Below are 25,923 nucleotides of genomic sequence, written 5' to 3' on the forward strand. Positions count from 1 at the left end.
GGGCGGGGAACGAGACACAGACAAAAACCAGCAGAACCCACACTAAGATGTAGTCTTATTACTTGTGCATTAATAGAAAAGGACTGTACTGCTTCTAACTTCAAAAGGACTTTAGTGTTATGTTCCTTCAGCATATGGAGGGTTTGTTTGATACCGACTTGATTAGGATTCTCTTGGGATCTATTCCACATCCTGCCCATTTATTTCCTTGGACAGATATTGTACACGATCCCCCTCCCTTCCCCCTGGAAATGGCTCATTGCCCTCTGTCTGAACTGCTTTACAAGGACGGTTGTAGGGAGTGTGTGGTAAAGATGACAAAGCCTGCAGTGCATACCAAGCAGCGGATGGTTCCTATAGGGGAAAATGCAGTCTGCAGACACCCTGCCTCCAAGCCTGACATCAGAGGCAGCTTTTCCCCTTATCTCCCAGCACTTACTTACAAATATGCTGTTAGGCATATCTTTTGCGTGAAGTGCTGGGTTTGAAAACTGAGACAGGTGCAAGGAAGGATGAGATGCATGGGCAATTTAGGAGCTATGGTACACGTGGGTACAAAAAGAAACAGTTCAGCAAAAGAGCTGGCTTTCTATTCTGGGGTTTTGTTGCTTTTTTGTGTCTCCTTCATTCTGAGATAGTGCTCAGATGTATTTCTTCTTTGTTCATAATACTGGCAATGTTCTTCTGGGCTTGCATAGAAATCAGAATCAGAAACAGGAAGAAATTATGGGACTGGAAAGGCTGGAAGCCATAAAAGAAACCTAAACAAGAAAGGAGTGACTTATTTTTAACAGGGTGGGAAGCTATTCCTGAAGTTACTCTCACATGGGAGGTAAGGTGACTCCACATTGCCTGTGGAATGTAATTGTATCTACTAATAGATCAGCTCATATAATTGGCATCAAAAACAAACAAACATGCTTTTAGGCAGAAGGGTTCTTTTTTAGTTTGGAAATGGAGTGTAGGAGGAATGCATTAGCAAAGTAATAACCCCTCTACAGGGGTAACTGGATGACATATTCTTGCAAGTGTTATACAGAACTTTTGGTCTCTTCTGGCCTTAAAAGCAGTAGAGAAAGTAGGAAAAAAAAATCCACATTCCAGCACAGAAGAGGCTGTATTCCTTGCTGATGTGAAGGTATGGATTTCTTGAGAAGGGTAAGAACAGCAGAGCTGTAGCTTGATCTGTGCGGCACGTGTGCATTCAAGCTGGTCTTGTTGCACAAGAAGATCCCCCTCTCTTTCTCCTCGACCCCACTGGGGCTGCCCCCAGCCCCTATCAGTGCCTGAATGATGCAGATCTGTAAAATTACACAATTGTCTCCCTTTTCTGTAGCCAGTTTTTGTTTGTTTTGCTTTTTCCCAGGATTGCTGGGGAGCTTCCTTTAATGGAAGGAGGTGGGTGTCTCTGAAATTGTTTTATTTTACTTATGTGGTGTGAGTCACATGAAGCCTTCTAACTCTGTTCTTTTCTTTGCTGTGCTTTTTACCAGTTTTCAGTCATCTGATTAAAGTGCTATAGTGCAAGTAAGACACTGCATGGGTCTGGAAGATACAAAAAACCAGTGTGTGAAAATTGTCTTATGGGGAAAGAGAGGGATGGGGTGCCTTGTGCAGGCCCGTCATGTGTTATGGCTCTTGCTTTCAGCAAAAGACCTACAGTTGTTCAAGCCTTAGTTTAAGCTTATTCCTTCACCATATGCTTGATCAAGGAGGAGATGTCTACACTTTGGTGTGGTTTTACCATGTCATTTTTCTCATATGAGCTGCTGCCCATCTGGTGACACATGGCATCCTCCTGATACTTCATGTGGCATACTTGATATGAAGATAATGCATGCTGGCTGAAGGACCAGGATATGCAGAGAAGAGTCATGGCCAAATTGCACCCTGACTGGGCTTGGAACATGATTTCAGACTGTCCATGTCTCCATTGCAGAAACAGATGTCAGCGTAAGTACATCTTTGCTTTTCGCTTTTCTTGACTACTGCTTGTTTGGATCTTGCCTAAGTATGGATACCACAGCTAATATGTCTCATCAGGCTGGATAAATGGACCGAGGCCAATTGTATGAGGTTCAACAAAGCCAAGTGCTGGGTCCTGCACTTGGGTCACAACAACCCCATTCAATGCTACAGGCTTGGGAAAGAGTGGCTGGAAAGCTGTCTGGTGGAAAAGGACCTGGGGGTGTTGGTTGACAGCCGGCTGAATATGAGCCGGCCCATGCCCAGGTGGCCAAGAAGGCGAATGGCATCCTGGCTCATATCAGAGATAGTGTGGCCAGCAGGACTAGGGAAATGATTATCCCTCTGTACTGGGCACTGGTGAGGCCGCACCTCGAATACTGTGTTCAGTTTTGGGCCCCTCACTACAAGAAAGACATCAAGGTGCTGGAGCGTGTCCAAAGAAGAGCAACAAAGCTGGTGAAGGATCTAGAGAACAAGCCTTACATGGAGCAGCTGATGGAACTGAGGTTATTTAGCCAGGAGAAAAGGAGGCTGAGGGAAGACCTTATCGCTCTCTACAACTGCCTGAAAGGAGGTTGTAGCAAGGTAGGTATCGGTCTCTTTTCCCAGCTAACAAGTGGTAGGACAAGAAGAAACATCCTCAAGTTGCGCCAGGGGAGGTTTAGATTAGATATTTGGAAAAATTTCTTCACTGAAAGAGTTGTCAAGCATTGGAACAGGCTGCCCAGGGAAATGGTTGAGTCACCATCTCTGGACGTGCGGATGTGGCACTTAGGGACGTGGTTTAGTGGTGGACTTGGCAGTGTTAGGTTTACCGTTGGACTCAATGGTCTTAAGGGTCTTTTCCAACCTAAATGACTCTATGATTTGGGCTCAGTGTCAACAGGTCATTTGTATGGTCAAAGGAGGGAGTTCAGCACCATCTGGGGATAATTTGGCCCATATGTCTGGATAATTTTTCAATGTGCTGTCTCCTTTGTCTATGAAAGATGGCCATGCTTCCTCTAACACAGCCCCCTCTGGTAGTTACCTAAAGCTATGTATGATGAAAACAGGTCTAGGAGCTCTGGTTTTAGATCTACACTGCATAAGTAGCTTGATCTCCCTTCCTTCCACTCTGTCTTGCCTTGTTGAATTCAGCAGGGGTTGACATGGATGCAGGGGCCAACATGAACAGAACAAGTTGCAACCCAAATTATTCTTGATATAGGGAGGAAAAAGATATTAAGAAGGCAGAGGCAAGAGGATGCAAAAAATATGTGGTTTTAGTGTAATATAACCAATTATTTTAGAATATAATTAAACCATTAATTGGACCTGGGTGTTAACTGAGAGAGGGATGTTCTTTGGTAATAGAAAGTAATTATCTACTGCCATTTCTCTTTCTGCTGCCATGCTTTCAAGCCTAGCTCAATTATCTATTATTCCACATAGTCTATTACTAAGGTCAGCCTCTGCAACACAGTGCAAATTTCTGTCAGTTTTCTTTTGTCTTACTGTGGCTCTGCAGCAAAGCCCATGAGGAAGTCAGTAATTCTGTCTGCTGAGCTGCGGGTAAATGATCTGCAAGAGAGAGAGTGTAAAGCCACATTGAATAACAAGAATAAAACAAAATACTGAATATCTTCCAGTCAAGTGAGCACTATGCATATTTGTGCACCGAATGAGACAGGACCCATGGAAACAAAAGACAGTGGTATTGTGTAATTAAATGCTCTTCCATAATGTATGTGCTCAAGCAGGTGGGAATGTGAAGTTTTCCTGGACCTTCTGAATACGTACATTTCTTAACTTCTCTTCATTTCTCCCTGCCACATCCAGTAAAATACTTTGACTGAAGTTGACCCTCAGCATGGAAAATTTGAGCCCAAGCAGTTATTCTGATGGGAGTTAAAACAAGCTGAAAATGTTGCTGTACTGGGAATTATAAGGCAACTTTAACAATAGGTGATACAGCTGGGAACTTCAATTAGGTTAATTTGGCCACATTTAAATCCCCTGTGACGCTGAATAGATGTCCATAACTCCTTGTGTTTGCCTGGATGCTAGATTAGGGCTCAGGACGGGGAGCCCCAGTATTGACTTGCCCCTGGACAAGCAGCAATGTTACATTTTCTCCATCTTTTAGCCTGAAGAAATGTGTAAATAGCAGTGGGCAAAATATCAGGCTCTAAGCAGAACTGCTGAATCTTTTGGCCAGTACATTATCTGTGAGCTACAACTTAGGAAATGCCAGTGTCAAAATTTGAGCTGTCACAGCAGCCTGAGCTGCCTGTCAACCTGCTGGCCTGGGGTGGCCTCTGAGCAGAAAGAAATCAGCAAATGAGAGGCTACTGCAGATTAACAGAGGACAGGCTGGTGACTGGACGTGGAGAAACCTGAATTATGTGCTGTTCAGGGAGGTGATGCAGTTTGGGCTCGGTCCTCCTGCTCCTTGGGAATTTCACCTAACTTATACTCTAGCATTAGTTAAAGCCCAAATGCTAATAGCTAGCATCCCTTCTAGTACCTTCATAGATTTTAAAACTCAACTGTTTCAAAGGATGAACAAATCACCAGGTTAGAGCGGAAGATCCAAGTACTATGTCTATACTGTGCTCCAAGATTAACTGATCCCAAACTTTCCTTCGTGATCCATGGAGCTGCCTTTGACAGGGAGTAGCTGAGAGTGGATTCTTATAACCAGGCCTTCTGGAAATGCAATGACCTCTCTCCTTCAGTGGGAAAAGGCACTGTTGGTACGGCTGACTTTCTTAACAACACTTGTGGGCGTGTTTTATTATTCAGTTTGTTCAGAGCAGGATTAACATTCTAAAAACTGTTGTTCTAAACAATAATGAGTTCAATCTAGACAATGTACAAAAGCCAGAATTCAAATCTTCAAAGATATAACCCACAAAAAATATTCAATTGAGTAGTCATACTGCATTTATCCTCAAGACACCTACTGAAAACAAAGCTAGCAGATTAATAGGTAAGTTTGCTGTTAGCTTTGCATTTAATTCTATTTACTTGTATATTAATTGCTTTTGTCTGATATGAATTATTTTGAAGGAAGAAAATTATTTTTTGATGTGTAAGGTGTGATTGATATGTAAATACAGCTAATACGCAGGAAATGCAGGAAGAAGGATGAAGTGAAGAACTTCATGTGGTGGGAGATTTAGTTAGACTACAAGTTGCCATAAAATGTGAGCTTTCTTTTCTCCTGCAGGAATGGGATATGAAGATAATAAAGCTATTGTTACATGTGTTGAATGCATTTAATGTTTTTAATTAGAATGAATGGGAAGATGCTAGAAAATTCCTAATGTTGCTGCATATTGTTCCTTGTCCCTTTTCTATCAAAATAAGTCTGTTTAGTATGAAAGAATCACTGCAGATTTATTTGCCTTGCTGACTTCCTTTGCTCCTTTGGGCTTCCCTGAGCTCCTTTTTTTCCTGTCATTTTTAGACATTAAACAGTATTTAATCAATGTGCGATAATACCCAAGGCTTCATTAGTGTCGCTTGGCTCTCCTAATGGTTGCCCTTTTATAATGAAGCTGCTCAAATTATATCACCTCTTCAAAATGTTCAGGGAATCTATGAGGCTCCTTTGCTTCCAGGCTTCCCACAGTGCTGTCAGCCAGGGAGTGTGGTCTCATGACTGCGTGCTGGTGAGATTTTTGCATTGTCCTTGTTCGCTTTTGGGGTTGCCGACAGGCCAAATGAAACGTGGGTGGCAGAAAATGAGAATGAAAGTGTGCTAATCTAAACTATCAAGATGCAGAGCAATTTGCTTTTCTTAGAAAAAGTGACTCTTCCCTATTTAACAAAGCAAAAAGGGAGAAAGGAGGTGGCATCCTCTTTTTTTCAGGGAAGCTGCAACTCAGAGCATTGTGACTTTCTGCTACTAGGTTGTTTTATACCAGTTATTACTGAATATGGAGGGGCGTGTAGCTCTTGCTCTCCCTTTCAAATTCACCTTACTCAAATGGAGTATGGCACAAAGATCAGTCAATGTGCACAGAGTGAAGAGTATCTCATCTCTTCTCAGGGACCGTTCCCTTCTCAAGCTACCCTGCAGTAAATTATGAAAAGGGGCAAGGCAAGACCTTTTCCCCCTGCTTAGCAGCTGCATGTTGACGGAAATCTGTGGTAGCGCAAGATGAAATGAAGCTAGGTCGATCACCAATTTGCTTGCCTGCAGGTCTTTCTGGTACTTGGGTGGAAGACTGTCCAAAGAATTGGGAAGGATGAAGGGAGAAAGACTGGAAGACCTTGGGAAGAAGGTGGTGGGCAGAAGATTCAGACTGAAAAATGCCCTGCTGTTAAGGAAAAGGGATTTTGATACACTCCACTTTTGCTAAAACAGTATTTGGAAGTTTTATAGATGTGTGAATGTTCCCGGTCAGGCATCCTATATGAATCTGAATTTGCTATTTCTGAAGTACATTCATGATTGTAGCAGAAGATACCTTGCCATTACAAGTTAAATTAACACAGGATATGAGCACCATTCCAAGCAAGAGAATGACTTTTGCATACTTTCAGGACTATTTTAAAGGTTTTTGCTGAATTGTCCTTCAGGGCTTCATAGGGACCCAGCTGCATGGATAGGAATACGCTCAGCAAGACTGTGCTGGGGAAGAGAGGAAGCATTGCTGTGGATTTCACACTTGCTGTATGTCAAGTGTGATCTGATTTCCTTAGAAAGCTTCCTGATCCCTCTTCTGCCATATCATGCCTGGCAGAAATGTCGCTCTGCTCACTTGATGATTCTACCACCAATGAGCAGTTGTCATTGATGGCTCCTATTTCTTTAATAAGATTTTGTTTTGCGTTATTTTGACAGTTCATCATCATCTTGGTGGAATATATAGGAATTTGGATATTAGTTTTGCTTGTTTCTGAGAACACAAATATTGTTTCAAGAGTTTTGTTCTCAGGTTGGCTTGAGTAGTTTTTCTGTCAATGTGACTTACCAGTTTCTCATCTGCAGTGACAAGTGTTGAAATACGTTTTTGGTTAACAACCAAAAGAACTACTTTTGTTAATAATAATAATGAGAACAAAGCTTCTACGTGTAATGAAAACCCCTACTAGTAGCACAAGCAACAGGCTCTGGTGTACCATGGTTTTCTGTGAGGTTGTTTATTGTTTACATGCGTACCCAGAGCTGCAGATGTGATGTGCAGGTAGCTGGGGCTGCTCTGGATGGAGTGAATTGGGTGGACTCACTGGATGGTCATGAGAGGGTGAGGAAGGGAGAAATCTGAGGCCTAGGGGACTTTAGCTGCGCATTAGGAAAAAGTCATCTCTGCTCTTATGAAGACTTTCACAGCCATCACTGTCAGAAATGTGCACTGTTGCACCCAATGCACCTATGTGGTCTATTTATCAATCAGTCAGGTCTCTGGAGCAGCTTAGATCACATCACAGCAGTCATTTTCATGCTGCTCAGATGTACGAGATCATGACTGCTATCTACAGAACATAAGAAAATTTTCTTGATATTCCATGACACAAAAAACAGCTTAGCTTTTGATCACTTGGAGGAAAATGAGGAAGAAGAAAGGAGGGAGAAAGGAGAGAATGTGAATAATTAAAGCCATTCGACTGATGCCTTCCTGTAGTTCCAAACTGCTGAGTCTGATATAGCTGTTTAATTTCAAAGGCAACTGAACTACGTTTCCTATTTGTAGAGCAGAGCTTGGAACCAACAAGACAATGGCATGCAAGAGCAAAATGACTGATTTTCTCAAAGGTCAGCACTTAGCACTCTCAGAGATAAACATTTTCTGTAGATTATGCTTTTAAATCATTTACAGCCTCAATTCACTAGTAATCCTGACACAGAAGAAATGGAAGCCCTTTCATTGCACTAAACATTTTATGCTCAGGACTCCTGGGGGAAAAGAAAGGTTTCTTTCTGCAAGAAGCCAGACTGCACAAGAGAGCTGTGCCTAGGTGGTGACAGAACACATACCACTTTGGACTCATTTTGTATCCGTGCTCACAGTCTTTGGCCAGAAGTTACTTCCTCTCCAGTAACGGGACTAGGGATGGCAAAGGAGGGGACAAAACTTTAAGAGATCTTCTGTCCCTTCCTTGGAGTCCAGACCCTGGGGTTTAACTCCTGGTCTGTACACTGCCTTTCTGCTCTTCAGTGGTCCCATTACTTGGAACACAGAAATTGTATGATGGATGTGAATGGACACATGTGACTGAGTGAAGATGAAGGGGGAAAAAAAAGCCCTGGGAACAGATGTCAATCTTCTTGCCTCTGTACCTCTCCCAGGCTGTAACATGTAAGTCAAAATTAGGAAGTATCTATCTGAAAGAACTGCTTCAAGGTAGTCCGACAGCTGGTTGGTTCCAGGGACTGCAAATGTCCCTGTTCCCACAGCTCCCCCTTGGACAGCAGAGCAATAACTTAAATGGCTAGGAGATTCTTTCACTGTGCTGGTAAGCCAAATAAATTTGTCTGTTGTCACTCAGTGGACAATCCTGTTTACCTTTTCAGTCAGCTTGCAAAATTGATTATATCCTCCTGGCTTTAGCTCCTGGGTTTGCTTGTGCTCCCTGAAGGGCTTGTGAGACTCTGAGCAAGCTGCTATGGTTTGGCACTGATAGGACTAGTGCAAAGAATGGGCCAGCCATCTTCTCCAAGTTTAAGAATCCTCTTCTAGATCTTCTTAGTCTTGGAGAATCCAGAAAAGGGTGCTTCTCTTCTGATAATAAATGTTGTGAGGATGTAGGGGATGGACTTAACTTCCATCTTTTCTTGGTGATCAGTGAAGGGAGGAGGTTGCCTTTTAGACTCAAGGTAGCTCCAGCCTGAGAGCTGGAGCTCTGATGGCTTACGGCTGATGGCTTAGGATCAGGGCCATGGCATTTCCTAATGGAGAGGTTTAACTTTCCTTGAACAAGAACATCAGTTCCAAAGCAGCTGACTAGCACCTTTTTCTTTTGCCCAGCCCTTTGTTTTGCCTCACTGAACAGACCTTCGTTCAGGCTTGGACACTTAAGGAAATACTTGGCTGCAACTAATGTTCTGCTGACTTACCCAGCTATCACATGGACTTTAGGCTAAGCTCATGTGCACAGAAATCAGCCATTTAACCTTTCACTCATTAAATGTGCCTCTTGCACGGAAGCAACAACTTTAGCATAAAGTGGCTGGGTGACAAACATGGAGGAGGGGACTTGTTCTGAAATCACAGTGTAACAGAAATATGATGATAGTTGCAAAGTACACTTATCTTCTTGTGCCAAAAAGGGAAGATAATTTAGAGAATCAATGTTGCCCCTCAGTTCTGTGTCTTCTCCCTTGACCCTGAGAACTCTGCATCAATCTGTGATGCAACCTGCATTATTAGAATTGAGTCCCTAGCTATATGAGTCAAGACAGCTATGTCCTGATTCAATGTATGTCACCCGAAGAATGTCACATTGCATTCTTCTCCCTGAAATAGTTAGAGTTATAAAGAAGTTCTGATGTGTTTTCACATGAAAGAAGCCAATCCTAATGACTGATGAAGGATTCAGCCAGCAGGCTGCAAAACTCTCAAAAGATTTTTTAAAGGACTCTTCAGAAAAAGACTACTAGGAAAATGACACACATGGGTCTTCCTTGGCTCATGGTGTTGGAGTCTTAGCAACTGGTATATTTCCCTCTGTATTATTTAGGTAAGCTCTCACCAGAAACCTTTCCTCACGAGTCTCTTCCTTTATCTGGAGGCAGATGTAGTATATTAATTGTAATAGAAACACTTCTTATCTCACTATGATACAAAACCCCAGCACGTAGCATGTGGTGCATTGCATTTGCAAAACATCATAAGTAACCAAAAGCCTTTTAACAGAAGTATTTTTCAGATGTTTTTAAAGGTTGTTCTCCTATTATATTCCATATTCAGTACCACTAGAAGATGACACATTGTGAAGATCCTGTGGGCTGAGTGCACTACACTCAACAGGGTCTTTTTGTTCCACCGCTACATTTCTTTCTCCTACAAGTTTCCTACAAGAGTCAGGATTTCCCTCACAGGCTTCTCTTTCACTCCTCTGGCTGGTCTACAGCCAACCGCATTGATGGTAGAGGCCAATGGCTCTGTGTACTGGTTTTGACTGGGATAGAGTTAATTTTCTTCATAGCAGCTCGTATGGTGCTGTCTGTCGGATTTATGACCAAACCAGAACTGATAAGACAGGGATGTTTTAGCTATTGCTGAGCAGTGCTTACAGAGTGTCAAGGCCTTTTCTGTTTCTCACAAGGCCCTGCCAGTGAGTAGGTTGGGGTGCATGGGAAGCGGGGAGGGGACACAGCCGGGATAACTGACCCCAACTGACCAAAGGGATATCCTATACCATATGATGTTGTGTGCAGCAATAAAAGCTGGGGGAAGACCAACTGAAAGGTCTAAACACATTTACCAAGAAATAAAAGCCTAGATGGTGGGTTTCTAAGCCAAGAGGGCAAGCACATGAGAGTCATTCAGTAGAACACATAGTTGGTATTATTCCACCAAAACAAACTGTATTTTGAACACTTACTAAGGCCCTTAGAAGGAAACCTCATATTTAAAGTTTTCGGCACTAATCTAGTAAAGGAACTTAGTTGCCCTCAATAACAAATTAGATGTAACTACTTGATTTCTTTCTTCTACTATCTTCCCACATGCAGCTTCTTTTTCTGTCACAATGAATGAGTGACTGGACAACTACAGCATGCAGACATGCCTCTGAATGTCTTACCTAGGAAGGTGTAAATTATAGGATTTTTTTTGTTTGTCCGGAGTTTTCAAAATTTGCTGGTTTTGAACTGGAAGGTTAAGATGATTTTTAAAAGCTTTTATTTTTACCTGTAAGGGTGACAGAGGCAAATACAAACCTATAGCTAACCCCTGCAGTGTATGAGGGCAGAAGCATACTCCCCTAACTCCTAGCTGGCTTGAGTGGATGACCCACTTGGGACATTTTCTGAAACATTGCTGCCTTTTGCACTTCTACTACTGGTTTTCAAGAAGGAGGAATTTGTGTCAGATACTACAGGAAAGAAATGACCACTCTTTATTTTAGTAAATCCATGTTTTCCTTCACATATAGTCACATGAAGCATGCTCATTTGTAAGAATTATGCATGCTGAGGTGAAGGTTACTGGCTTGGATTTGTAATGTGAATATGGAAACTTACAGTTGAAATGAATACACGTAGCCCTAGGCTCCGTCAGCTTGGATGGCACTCTCCCCAGATTCTTTCTGTAGACAGTGGAGGGAGAGGATCTCCTGCAGAGCTCCCTAATTCAGAGTACCTAAAATGGGAATTTAAACTAACCTATGCAGAAGCCTTTGAAGAGAAGCTTTCTGACACAGCACTGGAAGTTAGGTGGTGTCACTGATTATTCTGATGTTTCATAAAATACTCCCTGGACTATGTCATGTAAAGGCAAACAGAATGCAAACTTCAAGAAAAGGATAAAATGAAATTGCTTAGTAAGAAAAATGGGTGGATTTTCCAACCAGTCAGTGTTTGATGGTGCTACAGTAAAGTTTCCTGGGTTTTCCATATTTTATGGAGGCAGGAAAATGGGAAGAATCAATTCTTGTAAAGAAATGATAGGCCTAAGGGAGTACAGATTCAGTTCTCATTTGCCGGCTCTTGTATCATGTTGGGTAAGAGTTAGCTCATTTCATGAAGCAATTCCTGATGACCAATCTCCAGTCTGACCTCCAGCGTTCCCACTGCAGTAGTTGGTAGGACAGTACGAGAGGCTTTCAGACCAAGTTATAGCCTACAAGACCATAAGGACTGTAAGTGGAAGGAAGAAGGAATATATGCACAAGCATGCTTTAGTACTAAAATGCAAATTAATAAAAGTACCTTCTTGATGACACAATCCAAATGACATTTAATGAAAGATGGTGTATTTTGATGTGGCAGGCTTGGAAAGGATTTCAATGATAGTTAGGAAAACAAGACACCAAAACCCCTTCCAAATTACTGATCTGCATATGAGTATCATATGCCATTAAAATAGATGAAGATAATCTACCTCCCAAAAGAAGCAATTGTATTTTGGAAGGTGATGAACAAAGGAAGAAAGAAATCTAATGATTATATGACACAGTTGGATTTTTTTGGTTTTAACGAGCAGACAAAGAGCTGAAAAGTGTCACAAAAATGACAGACAAAAAAACCTCCACACAAAATGTGATGGTTGCTTTTTTTTCTAAGGACTTTTTCTGAGTGGCTGAATCATTCTTAGTGCTTCAGTAATAACCACCAGATAAGACTCCCAGGGATCTGAGGTCCCCTTAATATCTCTTGTCAGGGAAATTTGGGAGTGCCAGGCTCTTTCTGGCTATTCTTTTCGAGGGAGTGAGTTTCAGGCGTTTGGCTTCTGTTTCTAGCTCTGTGCTAACCAGCTGGGGAGACTTCATGCAAATCTGTCCATGTATGTCTATACTTCTATCTATTTGGTTGTGTACATATATGTATTACTTTTTCCTGGTAAAGAGAGGTACAAGACGCTGTCAATTCAACAGTTTGGAATACTGAAATAAAATAAAGTGGCATGTATTAATATTACTACTAATGATTAACAAGGGCACATGCTACATTTTACGTCCACTTTACTGCAATCAGCAGGTTCTTTGGTATATTTGGTACTGTAGTTTAGAGTTCTGTTTTATTTGCATTTCATGGCCACCAGTTCCATTGCTGGAGCAGCTCTGCCAAACATCACAAAGTGCTTCAGGGCAAAGTTTGATTTGGATCTCTTCTTGTCTATGCCTTAGTGCTGGTGTGGTACTTCAAGAGACTGATATGAGCGACACATTTCACCCAGCTGCCAAGCGCACAGTTCCATCTAGAAGAAAAAAACCCTCTGCTTTCCTTCAGAAATATTTCTTTCTATGAGCTGGCAGTAACAGACAATCATGGGCTCTTGAAATACTGTGTTGTTCTTCTAGCACTGTAGAGTAAGGGTGGTCAGGTTTTTTGTGTGCGCGTGCCTGAGGGAGAAAGAGAGAAATTCTGGATCTTCCCGACATATCTTCTGCTTGTCAGAGTGACTGCCAGCTGACATGGACCTGTACTGTCTGCATCCTGACACTTAGAGCTTTTTCTGAGTTGCCTTCAAAATTGTTACTCTCTGCAAAGGAATCCACAGCACACTAAAACCCCCTCTCTGTACCCAAGCAGTCTTTGGGAATTCAATGAAAGGATCACTCCAGGGCATTTCTGACTGAAGGCAGTAAGAGCAGCTACTCTGTATTTGCTGCTCACTGATTAGTTAATGGCAGTTTGGCACATCCCTGAGGGCCTTTTCTAGCACAAATACAGAATTCTGCATCTCTGGCCCGAGGGGATCTCCCGGGCTTGTAAGGTGCCTTGGACTCTCTCTCTCCATGTCAGGAAGCCAGTCAACGTATTTCATGCTGGGGAACTTTGATTCCTCTTTGCCTTTACCCTTCTGCTTGAGATCTGCCTCTGTTGCAAATATGCATAGAAACCTACCCTTTTGGAATATTTGTTTGAACTGAGCATGCATGCAAACAAGGGAACAGTTGGTGTGCATGCACTAATCATGGAAAGTAAAATTAGTCTTCTGCACTGTGTGTTTACTGGTGTTTTTCATTCCCAGCTGAGAGGTCAAATGGACACCAGGCTACTTGCAATTCAGTGGAGACCTGGCCACACTCAGACTCCAAATAACATGTGAACTATAGCACCTGGTTAACCAGACCTCGTAAAAGAAAAGCAGTTTTGCTTGTAAACCTGAAAAAAACGTGTTTGCCACTGGGTAATGCATACGGGGAAGGTACCATTTCCATAGGCGTAATTCAATTCTATCAGCTCCCTATTCCTACTCCATCTTTCCAAATGAGATGAAACATAGCCGTTGATGAAGGTAAAACATAGCAGCGCATTCCTGACTCGTGAGCTGAATAACAGGATTAGGCTCAAGTGATTAATACTGTATTGGTTTCCTGTGCAGAGTGTGTATACGAGACTAGATTTCCTCTCAGGGTAACTGGCATACTTACATTATTTGGGGAGCTAGCAATGGGCATTTGTGGTGGCCTGAGGTATTTCTGTTAACAACCTTAGTTACATTTACATTGCAATGTGTCCCAGAAGAAGACTGTACTTGTGCCCAAGGCACAGAACCCAGGAAATCTGTTCCCCATATTTCCCTAAACATCCTTTGGGATCTCTAGCAAGTCTTATCAGCAGATATTTTTTTTTCTGGCACATGTCGATTGAAACTGGGGTCTTTGGATTTTGTTGCCTCTTTCAAACACACACATTTCTGCTGCAGTGCACCACAGCTCAGCTCAGACTTTTTGAAAATATAAGCCTATGTTTGCACCTCAGGGAGCAACACTGCCTCACCCTATAGTCCTATGGAAAGGTAAACCCACTGTTTCTGAGGAGCTCAAATAATATGGCAGTGCCTTTAAATAACAAAAAGAAAAAAAAAATAATTGAATTCTTATTGCCAAACATTCTTAGTAAATTGGCTATTTTCTTTTTGCCCTCAAACAGCTAAAGAAGTATTATTAAACCTAAGCAAATACAAATGCTAAGTAATATGAAGAACTTGACTCAGACCCAGAGTTAAAGCTGAAAATAATTCTGTCCTTAATCCACTCTGTAGTGCCCTGTGGTAACATCAGCTGTCATACCAGAAGTCTAATAAGACTTCTTACATCCTCCTTGGATAGCAGAACAAACTGGCCAGGGCACATTTTCACTGCAGCATGCATTGAGCTTCTCATTGCACTCCTAGTTGGCTTTTAAAAGAGCATTTACAAATGGTATCATTATTATTACTTGATTATTGCAAGACATTTCCTTGCTGTATAAATGATAAATGGAAATGCAAGTTCAGGTTGTTTATGGAATACACAAACTGATTGTTTTACCCTTGCACACTTAAGTAAAGCTTGAGGAGTTATCGGAAGCTTCAAACTGTAGGCTCTTTAGTCTTTTGTTTCTGTATTTGTGTCTTTTTTTGGCTTTAATCACTGAATTCCTTGGCTTGGGGAACTTTCAAATGTAGCAATACCTAGAAACTGTGCACACAATACATTGACATAGAGTTGGATTGATTTTTCAGATCCTTGGAAGGCATTTGGTCATTGAAGTCCTCTTAAAATATTTGTAAATATTCTTCCTGAAAATGTACTTATAATATATCACGTGTGTAGTAAAGTTCTTTAAAGGCAAATTAGTGTTGTTACCCCTCCTTATACCCGTGGAAATGGAGACATTGGGAGAGACTGGGAGGCACTGGCAATGACATTACTGAAAAGTGACAGAACAAAACAGATATCCAGTTCAGACTCCCTGTGAGATCTTGTGATTTTTTTCAGCATTGATAACACAGATGAACGTAATATGTATGCCCTGGGACTGCTACAGTGCTTAATTGATTGACCTCTCCAAAGCTGGACAGCAGCTGGTATATAAAATGTTGCTACTGCTTGTCAATAGCTGGGAGAGCTTTAGACAGTCGCTGCTGTCCGTAGTCATACTAAGTCATCCTTTCATTTCATACTACTAATTGGTGAAACTGGCTTGTGATCAGCTGGAGGATCAGTTAATGGAACAAGTAGTTGCCTTGGACTCATTCTTGAAGCAGATGTGAATTTCTCCCAGGTTAGCTGCCTGCCTTCTTACTGTAGTCCTGCTTATGATTTTTCAGTAGATAGGAATGAAATAATTACCCTGGATCTGTAACTTCAGTGTAAAATAGGCACAAAATCTGGGATGTCTGCAAGAAGTGAGTTAATAATCAATAAATAGTATAAGAAATAAAGCTCCAATACTTCACTGCTAAATTATCTCTTGCTCTGAGTTGCGTAAGTGGTTTTAGTTTCTCTGATCCCGTGCCCCAGGGCAGGGACTGTATTTTCAATTTCTGTAGAGTGTACAGAACATCATGCTTCTTATCAGACAGCTTTACAAACAAGTTATATTGCTGCTTGTGATTCTGTCAAAACTGTGAGAGTGTGAACTTCTCAGAATGGTGAGTTTACTTAAGACACTGCACTTAAAAATGTATGTATGTCCCTTGAGTCACATTTGAGGTGTCTTTCCTAAGACTTCTGGTGCAACTGTGAGGGTATCTCTAACCCTGCTCTGGTACAGCCTTAGAAGTCAGGCAGATGGTCCCAGGAAAAGGACCTGAAGGATCTGAAGAGGTGCTCATGGCCCCAGCAGGTCAGTGAAGAGAGCAATGTACCCTCACAGGAGGATCCACAAAGCCCTGCAGGCTGAGCTGCCTTTACTGCCACTGAAAGGGAACGGAGCTGACGCTGCTTAGCCCAGACTAACCACTCGACTAATTATTCAGTTTCTTAATTGATGGTGGGGTATGACCGAGCCCGAAATGTCATGGAGACTGCTGATTATTTGCCTTAAAGCTCCATGCTGTGAACTGCAGTGATTGGAGAGCTGCCTGCCGGGCAGCTCAGAGCTCTGGGCAGAGCCCCTGAGGATGACCTCCCTAGCAACGTCTGGGAGCACCCTCAGTTTTCCCAAGAGGAGCCTTTACTACCCTCTGCCAGATCTGTCACTTTATCAGGCAGATTTTGGGCCTGGTGTGAACTTCCAGGATGTTGATTTTTTTACTGCAAGCCAGTGTAAACCAGCTGGTTTAAAACTAGCGGGGAACGCTTGCACGAGTTACGGCCGCAGCAGGGACTGCACTGCAAATATATCCTAAGGCTCCAGTTCAGCAACGGAAGGCAATGGTCCAGACACACCATTTAAGCTTGTTGCATGATTAGGACCTTAGAGACTGTCCTGGAACACTGGAAACAGTAAATGCCTATAATGGCTAATTAGATAAAAATAGTATTGATATTTTCTTGGCTAATTTCTGATAAACAGAGCTGTGATCTTATATGACCTTCATTTCTACAGAAAGGAGGCTCTTCTATCCAGGAGAACTACATTTCAGATGAAAGTAATGTAATTACATGAACAATTACAAATAGAGAAAGGGTAAATAAGGGTATGGGTAAAAAGGGGCAAAGGTAAATAAATAGATTTAACAGGATGGTGTGTTCCTTCACATGGGCAACATCTGTTTCACTTCCCTCCATCCACTTCTACAACAACTGATGATTTATTTTATTTCTAAGGGCAGAGTCAGGTTTCATAGAATTGTAGAATAGCCCAGGTTGGAAAGGACCTCAAAAGATCATCTGGTCCAACCTTTTGTGGGGAAGGGAGTCTGACGAGATTATCTAGAGCCCTGTCCAATCACATCTGGAAAATCTCCAGCAATGGGGACTCTACCACATCACTGGGGAGTTTGTTCCAGTCAGTGATTCTTACTGTAAAAAGTTTCTTTCTAATGTCAAAATAATGTTGAGATTTTCAATTCTGTTTCTGTTTTCAACAATCTAATGCAACAAAGCGCTCTAGAGTCTATCGCAGCAGGAACATGGACATTTGTCAGTTTGGCTAGGAGGGCTATTAGTTCTAAGCCTCTGTCTTAGACTGTTTTATTGGGAATATAAGAATTAGTTTAAACTAGGTAACTACTGACACAGTTTAAAGTAACAACAAAATTATGACTGATGAAATATCATTAAGCATCTCATAAACAGGTGAATTTATGCTATGGTCTTTTCCCAAGGTTTTATTAGAGCTTAGATATGAAATCTGGAATACCAAAATCCAGCCTGCAGTTGGCTATTTTAGCCTAGGGGAAAATACAAACGCATTTTCAAAGCAAAACATCAGGCTACCCAGAGCCATTACAACTGTAATGTGAAATGTTATGGTACTCAGTTCATGCATGTTGTTTGTTTGCACAAACATTGTGATGTATTTCAATTTGTTTTATTCTTGTTTCTGTCATGGATGGTTAGAAACATTCCCTTTTTTCTTTTCTTCCTACTCGCTGTGTGTAGTGTGTGCAAGTACTGTTCAATCATAACGCTTGCCTTGAACTTGCTTGGTTTATGGGCTAGATTGAAGTGGTCTCTGGACAGGGTCAATAGGCAAAGATGCCCGTGTGCATCAACCTCTGTTGCAAACAGGAAGCATCACTGCTCCAAGTAGTTGTCAGTATTGTAGACGGCACAGTGTTGGAGGCACAGTGTTTTTGCCTTGCAGGAGAAATTTTGGCCTTCTAGACCTAGGCATATGACATGCAGCTCTACTGAGGGATACTGGATCCAGGGAAGTCATTCAAATGAGAATGTGCTCTGATTTTTTTTTAATTGTTTATACATAATTTTATTTTCTGTCTGTTAATTCATTTATAGATTACATCTCTGACCTTGGAATATAAAGTATCACAGATTCTGATATGTTGTTGCACTGACTTCAGCATCAGTGACTGCCACTGCTGGCACCAGAAACCTGCTGATGCCTTCATAGCTGTGAGTTCCAAACCCAAGCTCCCTATGGGAAGAGGGGGACCAAAGAGGCTTTTGATACACCTCTAGCTCTTTATTTATAGACCTTGCAACAGCTACTGAAGAACCTTTGATTTAAGAAGCACTTTTTATCTGCTATGTAACTTTAGCTGAAGTGAATGCTTATTTTTCAGTTTTGTCTGGGATTTATTTTCAGGCAGGTTTTTGGGAAGAACTCTAGGGTTTTGCTTACTACTGACGTCAATAGTGCTGTCACCAGAGTCTTCTGTTTTCTTTGGAAAACCTGATACCCTTGTGATGGCGGAATAGAGTATGCTCCTGGCCCTTTCACCTCCAATCTTGTCTGTGGCATGGTAGGGAGCTCTCAGCAAGTGAACCAAGGACAAGACACAGGAGAGTGGTGGCTCTCTGCAGAGGCTGAGACATTCATGCCAAGTTCTGAGTGGTAGTGGGAGATGTGACCACCTCCCGTGTGGAAAGCACTGAAAGAAGAAAAAGGTGATGATTCAGTCTGTATGTTCCCAGCTGAGGGCAAAATGCATCATAAGCCAACTGTAATTTCTGCACTTGTCCTTAGAAAATAATGTGGGCATGTAATATAACTGTGGGCTTCCTTGGTGCAGAAGCCGCTGAGGGAACACAGACAGATGGAAAGCTATCAGAGAGGACTTGTTTTTCCTTAGGAATCTCAGTCGCTAGAGCATTGGTACCATACTTCCCAGCTACCCTGTGATATGAGTAATGCTACCCTGGGAGCAGAACAAAGCAGGGAGGCGTGATGGGAAGGAAAGCACTTGTTCACCTTGTTTGTCTCCATAAAGTATCATGATGGGCTTTTTAGGCTGAACAAAGAATATGTGCCCATAACTTCCTATGAACGCACACTGAGACAAGACGAAGCTCCTTGGTGGTTCTCATATTTACAGCTGTTGGCGCCAAGAACCACAAACTATGCACGCTGCCACGCTGCTTATGTTCTGCTTGGTTGCATTACTGGAAAGTAATCACAGCCCGTAAATGCTGAAATGAATCTTGCGGGGGAGCTTGCAAGTGGACCTGCATAGGTGTGAAGCTGGAATAATCGACTGCTCTTTACCACGTGTTTGAGAGACCCAGGACCTGCAGGACCAGGAGGGATAGGGGAGCATGAGGATGAGGTGCACTGGCAAACTTGTTAAGGGAAGCTTGCAAGGCATCTTTCTCAACTGCTCCTGGCTTTATCTATTGCATTTGCATTTGCATAAGCACTAAATCAGAACAGAAGTTTAAAATCTTCCAGACAGCAGTGATTTGAAGTACTGCCTATACAACTTTGCTGAAATATGCATGAAATGAATTTCAGCTAATACATTATTAATTTTGGTAGTGCTACATCTCTAGAAACCTCAGATATAGGGAGTAATGAACATGAATATTTAGAAAATTTCTTATGTGTGCCTGCATGTACCTGCCTGTGTACACACCTATGCGTGTGTCACATGAATGTGACTCTAGGTTTTCATAAGCACTGCTTAAGATTCAGTCTTGTTGCACATTGGAGATAAAAAGATTTGTATCAAATTTTGCTTTTAACTGTTTAGTTCCTGTTTAGTGACCTTTTGTTCCTAATGCATTAAGGGAATGGAAATGAATGCTTTCACTAGCTATTTATAGGAAAAAGCTTTAAAATAATATTTAAGAGGGATTTTTCATGGAGCATTTTATTTATATTATAAAGCTGGAATAAATAATTGCACCCTGTACAGAGTGACAATTCCTACTTGTCATGTTTTTACAGTCTTGATAATATTTATCACTTTTAAAAATTTGAGTGATAACTTTCCTGTACAGTCTTCCATCAAAACTAGTTAGAATGTATCTTAAATGGCAATTCATTAGGGTGTTGCCAATGTAGCTGCAGAGCTATCTATCATTTTCTGAACTCTATTGCTTATATAATAAAGCTAGTAGCAAATAATAATCTTCGGTGACATACGTTTCTGCTCTTGGGATGCATTTAGTGAGATGAATATACAATAATGTGAAGTAATGATTACGGGAAGAAAGAACAAGGAGTTACCCCATCAGTCTTCTACACTACTATAGATGAAATGACTGCTGCAGTAAAGTAATACTATGTTAACTTTGTCACTTTATTCTGAAGATGGTGCTAAAGGACTGTAATCCATTTAAATACTTCCAAATTGAGGCAGGGGGGAATTGCAAAAAATAAAGATTTTGCTTTGTATCAATTGATAATATGGAAGAACTAGTTGATTCTTTTTTATTTTAAAACCTGTATATGTATGTGTGCTTGGAGTGACTCCAGATCTATTGGCTTTGTTAAATACTTTCCTTACATTGAAATCCATCTCCCAAACAGATAGCTTTCTTAGTCCATCGTGTGACCATATTTCAAGACCATTTTAAGGTGAAATTCTTATTGCTCTCTTCATAGTATATAGGGAAATCTGTTCCATTCATTCAAGACCAAGATGAAAACATATCAATAGGCTGGTTTTTTTAGATGGAAACACAGGACAAAGTCATAATCCTTGAACAGTTGCTGGATTTTACCATGAACGCTGTGGGAATTAGCAGCGCTGAGACCTTATAATTCTAAAGGCAGGGGCTTTCTGCTGCACTGCCCTTGGGAGAACCCGCATAGAGGGCACATCCTCAGCTCTTCTTGAAACTAGTTTAGGTGATTTGAGAAAATTTATGTCTGTTTCTCTCAATGAAATAGTAAACTCATTTAATGCTCTTAGATTTTTTGGAAGTGATTATGAAATCCTTGATAAATCACATCCCTTTTCTATACAGGACTATTTCAGGTATTGTGCTAGTGCTTGTTGTCATACATGGTTGTAACTGGTCTTGCTCACCTTGATGTGAAGACTGAGTGATGTATTATCTGTCTTGTAGGCAGTGAGAAGTGAAAAATTGAAGTGCTTCTCCACTGTGTCTGTGAGAACATATTGCCAGTGATTCTCTAAGATGACTTTTCATTTGATGTGCAAAGGCAAATACATTGCCAGCTCACCTTTCTTTGATGTTAAATCTCCAACAGGCATTTTAACAGCAACCACTTGCCACGTAGATTTATTTCAGTTTATGAAGACTAGTTTCTTTATTCTTATAAGACTAGTGGGTAGAAGCAGCCCAGAAATTTTACCAAAAAATGGAAGAGGAGAACCTGGATTTTCTCTGAATACAATTGTAGTAGAGTGAACATCCACTACCATCAAAGGTGCAGAGGGCTATGGCAGTCTTCTCCACCTACAGCCTGTGCAGGTATCTGTCATGCTGAGGTAGCTTAATGCTCTCTATTGCTTCCTTCCTTTCTTTCTTTCCCCCCCCCTCCTTTTTTTTGGGTGGGGGTATTTCTTTGAAAAGTTATACTACCTGCAACTTTTTTGGAAAGATATTTATGTTTGACTGGAGGCTAGGAGTGCCTTGTTCTGGCCTGATGTTAATCTCCCCAGCCTTGTCTCAGTAAATGACTTCTGGATTCTGGGTGCCACTTTCTGCCTATGGTTTATGCCATACAAAAAGGCAGCATTCCTCCAAATCCATCAGTGGTTTATAGCGCTGGGTACATTGCTCCAGCACCTCAATTCTTTTAAAACAGTGTCTGATCAGAAATAGATACAGTGGGGATGTCTGGTCATGACTACCATGCTTTCTTCTGCCAGAAACCATTGGGCCAAGAAGGAAGTGCATTCGAAGTTGTTTATCAGCAAGGGCTCTTCATTAATGAAAGCTAGGCCTTGTCTTTCATGGGATGGGGCAGCAGAATCAGATCACACGTTCAGCAGCATCTCTGCCCATCAAACTCACTGGCACGGCGTTTCAGAGCAAACTGCCTCTTTCCTCTTGAGTATCCTGATTGTGTAGTCCAACTACTGGTGCACGGGTAGCTACACACCTACTGCTATTTCAGTGTTCTTTAGTTCTCCAGTGCTTGGTTCAAGCAGGATGAGGGCAGCCTTCTGCCACTTAAGCAGTTATTTCTGTGCCACGGGATGGGGGAAGGAGTCTGCTGCACCAGTGTGGGATCTGTATTTTAATCTGATGTTGATGGAACATACACATGTATTCCATCTGTATCGCATCATTGTTTGATGACAGGTAGCTTCCTCTTCCTTTCAAAAAGAAGAGCTGGTATGCAAAAATAACTGTATTAAAAGATCTTTTGAAGGCCACGATGTTAGCAAAATTAGGACTTGAGTACTTATAATATGGTCTCTAATTGTGTTTTTCCTTTGGAAAATCTCCATCGCAGGAGTAATGTTCAGTGTGTAACTCAGGCATATGTAGTGCAAAAGGTGGCTAGTTGTACATATAATTTCTCTTTCATTTATAAAATTCACAGGCATATAAATAATGACCTTGTAATTAGGTGGCTGTTTAGTTCTTGGTCCCTAACTCTCATTTAGTTGTCCTTTTTGAAAGCTTACAGGAATACCTAATTAAAGTTGTGGTTGACTGTCATTAGAACCACATACTCTTCATTTCCTGGGTGCTCAGCTGAGACCTGGAGATTCTGGTTTTAATCTCGGTTACCAAGACTTTGCACCCGATGTTGCTGAGGCTTAGCACCTTTGGCAGAAGGCCAACTGGGATGCAAATGGACTGGGGCTCGGGACACCGTTAGTTGTAGCCCCCGTCTCTGTTTCCTCTAGTGGCCTCTGGCAGGTAAATCTGAGCTCCCGCCTCCGCTTCTGTCTACGAGGCGGAGACAGAAATAACTTCCTTTATTGTCTGCAAAGTACTTAGACAGCGATTCGAAAGTCCTGCGGGACAACCCAGGAGGAAATATGTGAGCAAGTTAGTACACGTGGGCATGTTAGTACTGGCACTTCCGAGCTTGAGGGTGCTCTGAAACCACAGCTGCTTCAAGCGTTTCACTGCAGACTGATGGGCACAGAATATGTATAGACAGAACTGCTTTTTCCCTGCTACTCTCGTACGTCACTGTCATTTACAGATCTGCGGTACACAGTTTCTCTTTATGTTACTGGCAGCGTAAGGTTTACAGCCAAAACAAATTCTTATCCAAGGAGTCAGTCCACCACCACCTCCCCCAATCTAATCAAAGGTTGTGTGACACATATAGATTTACATACACACCAATCTGTGCATATATGTGTGTGTGTATATATCCATTTAAGCTATTTAAGAAATACTTTGTGCACATGAAAATTACTTTAAATTAAAAAAAGTCAGGTCTTTAATACCTAGTACATCCAATATTACCTCTAGTTATGTGGGAAGAGAGTCGAGGAGGATATTAAAGCCTGAAATTGCTGAGCTGTTTGTAGAAGTAGCTAGTGAATGTGGGCAATAATCAGTTGTTTAAAAAGCAAAATCCCCGAGGATTTTGAGTCCATGTGTTCAGTGTGCATGCATGGCATGTCTATCTAATAGATCAATATTTCACAGACCAAGAACAATTTACATGACAGACTGTAAATTATAATGGCTCCCAAACCAGCCAGTATAAATGGATTCTAAGCAGTGTGAATCAATAACAGACGCTTCACTAATGGCTTCCCCACTGCTGGTGGGAGGCAAGAGCTGAAACACCACATCTGTTGTTCTGTTTCCACCTTGGGAATGCCTGATACTATGTATCCCATCCAGATCTTTGTTCTGGTCAATTTTTTTACATTTTCTATTGAAAATCCTGGCAGGGTAACCTATAGCCCTGTGTGGAAACTTAAGATCCTCACTGTCTATGCCTAAGCAAAGCAAACTTCTTGTATAGAGAGGTGTACAGCTGACATTTATTTAAGCACATTGGCTTCATAGCCAGATGTCAGGGATGGGGCAGTATGGTTTTGTGGGACACCTGGTTTTGTCCTCAGTGGTAAGTCTCAGCAACATAATGATGACTAGGTAGTTAATACTTCTCAAATACTAAGTGTTGATCATGGAGAAACACTGTGGCTAAGGATTTCCAAAGGGGCACGGTCCACCTCAGACAACCCTAATTCTCTGTCTTCTTCTGTCACACCTATAAAGCATTCACTTGAGCTACTCTGAAAGTGCTCCTGCCCAGTTTGCTTGTTCTAGTAAAAGAGTTCATCAATCTCTTCTATGCTTTTGTACATCTGTAACGTATTTTCTGTACTCTTCTCTTTCTGACTTTCAGGTCCCTAGTTCTTTCTCCTTGGATCTCAGCCATTTTTGAGCTCCTTTAATTTTCTTCCTTTTTTTACAGACCCTCATTCATTCCTGATGATTCTACTATGCCTTCTGCCCTGACATGCTGCATTTTTTCATTTATTTCGTGTGGGTTATTGGTACAGAAACAACCTTCCCCTCAGAAAAAAAAAACAAGACACCCCAAACAAACCAAAACCAACCAAAAAACCTTCCCCAGCAATCTCTGATTCAACAACTGTGTGGTGTATATACATCTGCTGGTGAAAGGAGTGAAAGCTTACCTCCGTCCCTGCCATCATTGCTCACTTAGCCCTACTCCCATTAGCCTGATGCCTCTGTCCCAATAGCCTCCCCACTTCTAATCCCTGTTCATTGTCCCCCACTCTTCTGCATGGTGGTTTTGAACTGTGAGTTACGTGAGGACTTGTCTTCTAGTACCTGTACTTTCAAAAAGGTGTGGATTTTATGAAGTTATACAGGTGAAAATAGGATATTAAGATACTCACTCTTCTCTTCCCTCCTCCCAACTTTTCTCTGTTTTTATTGAACTGTAATTTATTCTCTGATTTCTAGTTTAATTTTCTTAAGGTCTATCTGACAGCTGAATGTTAATACGTCTAAGAAAGGAATTCTTACTCTCCTCCTCCCTTCCCCAAAAGGTCTCTTCTCTTCATTCTCAGTTCTAGTTATCGGTGTGACTGGAAGGCTCTGTTATTTCTGTCTCCATAGCATTTCATCATTTCAGTATCATCTTTAATTCCTCTGGTTTTCCCTCACTTCTTCACTACTTGGTTAAGTGGTTTTTTTATAACGATCTTGTTTGTCTTTTTTATCTAATCACATCACTAAAACAGCTGTAATATGCACTCTGTGTAATATACATTGACCACAACAGTCTGTAAAGCTGCTAAGATTTCCTCTTCCTCCCCTCTGCACTTATATACTCTCACATCCCCCTCCGCTGTTCACTTTTGCAATTGTGTTCCCAGTTTTTTCTGTCTCTCTGCTAGCACTTTTTTCTTTCTATTATTAAACTGAAGCTTCTTCTGCCTTTCAGAAAGCACAAGAAATCAGATCCTGGTTATAGACCTGCTCTTCTCTTCTCTGTCTATTCACCCTGCATCCTTTAAAAGTGTGTTTCCTCAGGACATCCCATAGTCATGAAATTGCCAGTCAGTCATGGTCACTGAAGTACATATTCCTTGTGCTCTTCTTTCTTGTAAGTGTGAAGTGTCTGGTGCAAGAGCTGTATTAATGATTTGCTACAGATTGTCTTTTGTACAGGTCAGTATATGTATTTGATACTCTAAAAATTAAAAACTGTAATGGATAACTGGCATGAAAAGGAGGAAGAAAGAGTGGATAGGGGTACGGTGAGTGAATTAACACCAAGGACTGTTAGAGCTGCCTGGT

The 25,923-nt window shown here is 41.5% G+C and overlaps 1 protein-coding gene across 1 annotated transcript in view; it reads right to left on the reverse strand.

Moving 5' to 3' along the window:
- Nucleotides 1–25,923, reverse strand: part of KCNJ6 (potassium inwardly rectifying channel subfamily J member 6) — a 162,954-nt gene that overhangs the window by 74,346 nt on the left and 62,685 nt on the right. The window lies entirely within an intron of this gene.

Source organism: Accipiter gentilis, chromosome 32 (assembly GCF_929443795.1).
Source record: "Accipiter gentilis chromosome 32, bAccGen1.1, whole genome shotgun sequence".
Classification (NCBI taxonomy): Eukaryota; Metazoa; Chordata; class Aves; order Accipitriformes; family Accipitridae; genus Astur; species Astur gentilis.